The following is a 7,015-nucleotide window of genomic DNA, read 5'->3' on the forward strand; positions in this document are numbered from 1 at the left end:
CATGATCGTGTTGTTTGTGTGATGGCCCAGAACTAATGCTGGGTTGACGTGATCTAATGTACTATATGCGCGTGCATGCTGGTTCAGTGGTTCTGTTCATTCAAACGAGATAATTAAGTGTGAACTTCCGAAATTTTCAAGAGCAAAAGTATATGTCGCTCTAACCGGACAGTGGACAGCGAAGTTTCTCTGTTTCGTGGCTTGTAATCGTGGGCATTAGATGAACTCGGAACGGTCATCAGAGCAGTGTAGTACGTTGATTTTCCTGAACGTGAACCACGGCGCCCCGGCACGCGCAACAGCAGCGCTAGCTCCGTCAGGACAGGGCAGCATGGCACACGCGTGCGTGCGTGCGGCTTGTGTCGTCGCGTACGTACGGTCTACAGTCTTGATTTGTAACAGGACGGGACGTGCCACGGCAAAGAAGGCAGAAGCAGAGCAAAACTTGAGAAAGAACAGAGCAAACCAGAGGAGGGAGCAAGTCCAGAAGGAACAGAGCACTTTAAAAAGTAACTCAAGAAAAATCCAATTATTTACTCTTAGCCGTACAAAGTTATCCGGGTATATTTTCAACAACCTTTTCCCCACTAGTACAAAGTTACCATAATGTTTGTATCAAAGTCATCAGGTCTATGGTTCGTATATAATACACATAACTTCTTCCCTTTTATTTCCTGTTTATACCTTTTCGTTTGTAGTTTAGTTAAAATCCTTTTTACTCGTTTCCCTAGCAACTTATAGAGTAGATTATTTTAAACTCTGGTTTGGGTGCCTACGAAACTACATTAGTGATAGCGTAGTTGTAGGTTTTTAGTACCTTCCTTATTGCTCTATGTGGATCTTTCTTGAAAGATCCAGCAAATTTCTAGCTTCAATTAGATTTAACAGAAAGCAGCGAAAGAACAACATGAGGAGGATCCGAAGATCAAAGAAAAAAGAAAAATGGCAACCCTGTTGGCCGCAGAACAAAACCTACACTTACAAGGCGGAACACCATCCACCCACAGCAAGCACAAGGTGGAACACCATCCACCCACAACAAGGCAACGCAGCTCCGACTCCGAAGAACTTCGAGAACAAAGCAAGGTTGGCGTCACAAAAGATCGTCGAACGGACCACCTGTTGCCTATCATCGTACACCACCGGTGCACCACACAGCAGTTCGACTTCACGACAACAAGTAGCCGAGGTAATCTTACGGACATGTCGGAGAAGAGCCGACTACCACGACCAATGCAACGCCTCCGACAATGCTCACCACCGTCATCATTGCCACAGAAGCCAAACCGCCCTCTTTGCCAGACGGACACGACCAAGCAGCACGAACGACATTCCCCACCTATCACAGGTCCTTCCCGCCAGTAAGGAGCTCCTGAAACGATGCCCCAGGAGGTGCGACACACGTCGCCATCATCGTCCGATCACAGGGGATCTAGGGTTTCCCCCGAGCATCCTTGCATAGTGGAGCGAGCAGGAATGCCTCAGCGACGCCTTCAAGAAGGAAGCGGCGCCCACCGGCATCGTCGTCGTCGGCCCTGGCCCAAAAACCAGTAGCAAGGTCTTTCACCCGACGCTGCACCTCCAACCACCAACCCGAGCTAGACCACCATCGGAGGAGCCAGACCCAACCATGACTGGTAAGATCCGGCACCCCGTGCATCAGCTGCAGCCACCCTCGCACCACCGGCCGTGTACCGCCATCCGCAGGGCCAGCACACCGCCCAACACCACCTCGTCCTAGAGCCACCACTTCGGCAACCCGCAACTACTCTATGGATTTGACGCTTTACTTATCACGAAAGTGCTACAACAGTCAACATCAGAGTACTTGGGCAACCAACTACAGAAGACACTACACAGCTCATTGCACTGTCAAAATCAGAGTATTATGTTTAGCGGCTGACACTAATTTCGCCTTTGCAATTTTGTGTCGCAGAATCACTCTAGAGTAGCAGAAGGATGGATGCATGGATCGAAGATGGTTTCGTCAGGATTAGATATATGTTTATCTGGATATAGAGTCAAATTATCATTTTAGCTTGTTTTGCTTAGGTAAAGAGAAAAATATCAATCAGCTAGCGTTTAGGGGTTCCGACGTACGTCATACGTAGTTCCCAGTGCTGCTTAGTTACATTACTAGAGTCAATCATGTAATCGACATTGGATAATACTCCCTCCGTCCCAAAGTAAGTGTCTCAACTTTGTACTAGCTTTAGTTACAAAGTTGAGACACTTATTTTGGGACGAAGAGAGTATATAAATTAGATGCATATTATGTTATTGCTGCCCATCATTGTGTTGTTTGTGTGATGGCCCAGAGTTAACGCTGGGTTGACGATGTGATCTAGTGTATATGCGTGCATGTTTGGTTGTGTTCATATACGAAAGTCTTTCGATCCTACGTACTATGTGACCGCTCGATTGGTTAGCCGATCAACCGGACACTGAAGCTTCTCCATGAGATGCACTCGGTATGGTGGTGTTGATGGAACAGGATATGGCAGCAGCACAAGGACAAGTCACGGCAAAGAAGGCAGAAGCAGAGCATTTTCAGAAAGAACAGAGCAAAGCAGAGGAGGGAGAACCTTCAGAAAGAAACACGGTACATAAACCCCCATACTGGGAGTAGGAACAAAAACACGGTACATAAAGATATTCCGGAGGATGAACGGAGAGAAAAAAATGCGATCTTTAGACGACCGGCGTGCGAGCGAGCGCGGACGTGGCAAGTCATGGGTCGGCCCGTGTCCGCGCGACCCAACAAACTGGCTCTTAACGAGCCGAATAGGAGGTCTTCGACCCTAAATGGTCCAGCAGCACCCGTTTAGGGCTAAACGGACACAAAACGCGACCCAATGCGCGAAAGCAAAACGGACAAACGTCTGTTTTTGTTCGCTTTTGACCCATTTCCAGCCCAACTTTGGGTTGCGTTTTCGTCAAAACGGACACGCGCGAAGCGTGCCCGTGTCCTCCACTGGCCCGCCTGTTGGGGACGCAAGCGGCCCTTTTTCTCCACCCTCCCCCGAGCCGCCCCCAGCCTCCCCGAACCCTAACCCGCCATCGCCGTCGCCGGCCAGCAGCCATTTTCTCAGCCACCTCCTTGTCCAGCCCGGCGCCCCGTCCTCCTCCCGCCCCCACCCCCACCGCCTGGCCCCTCGGCCTTTGTCTCTTCCGCGTCGTTGTCCAGCCGGGCCGCCGGATTTCATCGTATCTGGCCGCCTGATTTGTGCGCATCCGGACGCCGATGACTATGCCTAGCCATGAATTGGCCGGGCACCGGACCGCATAGCCCCAACAACACCTCTGCGCCGCATGCAGGCATTGAGTCCGCCTCTAGCTGCTCGGATCTGCCCCACCGGAAGGGCGCCGACAAAAATACGCACGGCCGCCATCCGTCCTCGGCACTGGCCCAACGGCTGGTCGCCTCACCGTTGCCACTCATAAGGTCCGACAACTGCCCGTGGCAAATCGTTCGCCGCGTTTCTACCACGCCGAAACATCCGGGTCGGGTGTTTATCAAGTACCAAAATGATAAGGTATATGCTTGTTTTGCTTCGATTGTGCTTCCGGATTAAGGGTAATTTCAATAGCTATTGGCTCATACGCAAAATTTGTATGTAGGATCGATACAAGTTTTGGTATTGGAAAGAAGAATACATCAATCTATTGATTGGGCGAAGTTTGATAGATGCCCGTGCACTCCTTTCTAGAATAGATGCTAGAGATAAGACTAGAGGTGAGATTAGATGCGAAACAACGTCTACTTCTTTAGAATCAAAAATGAAAAAATTATACAAGATCGAGAATACGCAGATCAACAATGAAGGCATCGAGAAGATATTAATCCAACTAATGAGAGCAGTTACGGAAGTTAGATTTATGTTAAAGTTAATGCCCAATTGTGGTTCTTATTTTGTTTGGGCTTGTTATTCTAGTTAAGAATGGGTGAATGTACTATCATGTGTCAAAATGTCGTTGATGGAATAAAAAGTGTGTTGGGAAAAATAATGTGTGCATATGGGCGCCGGGCGGACCAGATGCAACCGCACGTTAGGCGCATGGCCAGCGCATCACAGAAAACGGGCAGACACCGCCCCATTGCCATCCTGAAACAGACGGAATCCGGACAAAATGGACATTTGTTCGAAGTCGTGCGTTGGAGTTGCCCTAAGCATATTGAGAGAGGGGAGAGGGAACGTAGCAAACCGGTATGTGCAGCTCGAGTCATTTTTTTTTAATAATTTCGATTGCTTATCACATGTATCACATGGTTGCCGCTCGAGTCACTTGCTTGGCGGCATTCCTTCGTAAATTAGGCTAGCTCCCGATTTTGCTTTCCTGGGATTATCCGTCAAACGTCGCTCCAGTTTTTTATACATAAGGCCCTCATCAGATCAGGATGCTAGCTTCCGGCAGCCGTACCATTCGGCCCAGATCAACTACGATATGGGGGATTTGGAAGCTAGACAACTACCGAAACTACCGAATAGGCTCGAAGTACATGACAACAATACTCGATAAATTTAAAAAACAATCAGAAGAAAATTTGGAATGGAGTTAACAATAATGCTCGATAAAATTTGGAACGGTAGAAAGACCAACTGCTGCGTGCAGTGCTCGCCACTGTCACCTTTCAGGTTCAGCACCACCAAGACATAGTTCGCAGACCGACTCTAATGGAAGGACAACTCGGGTGTAGCCGTGTACATTTACCGAACACAGATTCTGTTACACGGAGTGTTGCATGGACGTCTCCTCCTTCGGAAAACAGGTGGGATATACAGAGAGTTACATCGTCAGTGACCCTAAACTTTAATTGTAGGTGGACGAGAGAGGGCAGCTCTCCAAGAGCGTGAAACTCGCCAGTGCACGCCTCGACATTCAGCTCTAACCAGGAGAGGCATTTGAGATCAAGAATCCATTTGGGAACTTTAGGCATCCTCCAATAATCCAGTTTAACTACCTTGATTGTGAGGCCAGCAGGTCACTCGGACAAAAGCGAATGGGATCGCTATCAATGTGGAGATATCTGAGGTCCTGGAGCATCTCAATGGAGGAAAACAAAGCAACAATCTCCGCTGTCTGAAAATTGCTTATATCAATGAGGTCCACCCTAGTTCAAATCGTGCGCAATGTTTTCATGTTCCTAATCCCTTCAGGCAGCTTGGTCTTACTCTTGTCTGAAACTATCAAGTGGGATAAGCGGGGCAAGTGAACAATATCTGATGGAATTTCTAACTGTCTATGACAATCTAAATCTAGTGTGTCCAAATGCACAAGCCCTTGCATCTCAGTTGGGAGTTTGATGTGCCGCACATTTGAAAAAACCTTTAAATGCCTCAGTTGAAACAATTGGCTAATAGCAGTGAGGTCGATTGTCTGATTGCACGGTTCTATCTTTTGTCTCTCCATCTCAACTGGCAGTAGATGAGTAAACTTGAAGCTCTCAGAAACCAAAACTTCAATTCGAATCACCCTGAGATACTTAAAATGCAAAAGAGGGGGCATGTACGTGGATCCTCCAAAATGTGCAAGTGATCGAACAAGTGATAGGCTAGAAGCAAAGGTCCCTGAGGTTGTCTCATCTGCTGCACCACCGTCAGTAAAGTTCGTGGATATACGGCGAACCTTGTATTTACAGTCACGCGCTCTTGCCATCTCTTCATAGTTGCATCCAACTCTCACAAAATTATGCTCCTCGCACTTGCTTAGGATCAAATCGAGCATCATATCATGTACTCTGCACGATACTAACTCCCCATACTCAGTACGTCCAGGCTGAATCAAGCTTCTATTAACAAGCTCATTAAAACTGCTTTTTGCAACAACATCCACATCTTGCCCATGCAAATTACCGAGAAATCCTTCAGCTAACCATTGTCGAACCAAATCATCCCTCTCAATCTCGCGGTCTTCTGGATATATACCAATGTGCAGAAAACATGCCCGAAGATGAAGAGGAAGATGGATGTAGCTAAGGTTTAATATACTCCTCATCCCTTCCAATGTGGGTTTTAGCACAAACGGGGTTCCAAGTGAATTCCTAATGCTCTCCCACTCCTCCCTTAACCTTTCTGGGCGACTAGCTAATAGGCTAGCTATAGTAATGATTGCAAGTGGGAGTCCACCACACTTCTTTAGAATTTCAGCCGAGATTTCTTCAAACCGGGATGGATGTTCATCTTCGGACCCATATACTCTACGAAAAAACAACTTTTTTGAATCTTTTTCATCGAGGGGCTTCATTTTGTAAATGCATCCAGGTAAACTATAACATGCTCCAGAAGCAACATCTTCCACTCGTGTGGTTACTATTACTCTACCCCCATTAGCATTTTCTGGGAAGGCGTGACTAATAGTATTCCATGTTGGCTGGTCCCATAAGTCATCAAGTACAATAAGGTACCTGTAAATAGTTTCAACATGTTATATACATAGGGCTCACTATGATTATAAGTTGCATATAAATGCTTCAATATATCCTATCAAACTAAAAAAACAAAAATAACGCAGATTGGATTAAGGAACCACTTTGTTGGACGAAATTAGTCAGCTCACCTAATGACACAAAAACATTGCATGATTTGTTAAAACTCAACAAAAACTAAGTTAATTTAACTTACTAATGCTTCACAACCATCAAATTGATGCTACTGCATTTTATCTTCTTTATTACTTTTGGGAGAGATAGGAATAATTTACTCGACATTAAAAGTACTGAATGCAATATTCTCAATCAAACAAAAATCTATCAGCTGCTCCAAAAGACAAACATGGAAATCTACTTTATTCTGGTAAGATTTAATCCATGATATTCCTAACCCTAAATTAGTTGTTTGTATACAATAGTCCAAAATCTTGCGGAAAAGCATGCGCTGAAATCACAAAATGTACAATTCTCTTGTTTGCATCTTTTGAACTACGTAGCTACAATATCTTGCTGATTTTGTACAATAGATCTGAGCATTGCATTGCACAATTTCTTGTTTGCATGACCAAGCTTCTGGAATGTCAT

General features: G+C 46.1%; 1 pseudogene; it reads right to left on the bottom strand.

Annotated features, from left to right (window-relative positions):
• Nucleotides 1-5,118: 5,118 nt before the first annotated feature.
• Nucleotides 5,119-7,015, bottom strand: part of LOC119350973 — a 53,769-nt pseudogene continuing 51,872 nt past the window's right edge.

Source organism: Triticum dicoccoides, chromosome 1B (genome assembly GCF_002162155.2).
Source record: "Triticum dicoccoides isolate Atlit2015 ecotype Zavitan chromosome 1B, WEW_v2.0, whole genome shotgun sequence".
In the NCBI taxonomy this organism is placed as follows: Eukaryota; Viridiplantae; Streptophyta; class Magnoliopsida; order Poales; family Poaceae; genus Triticum; species Triticum dicoccoides.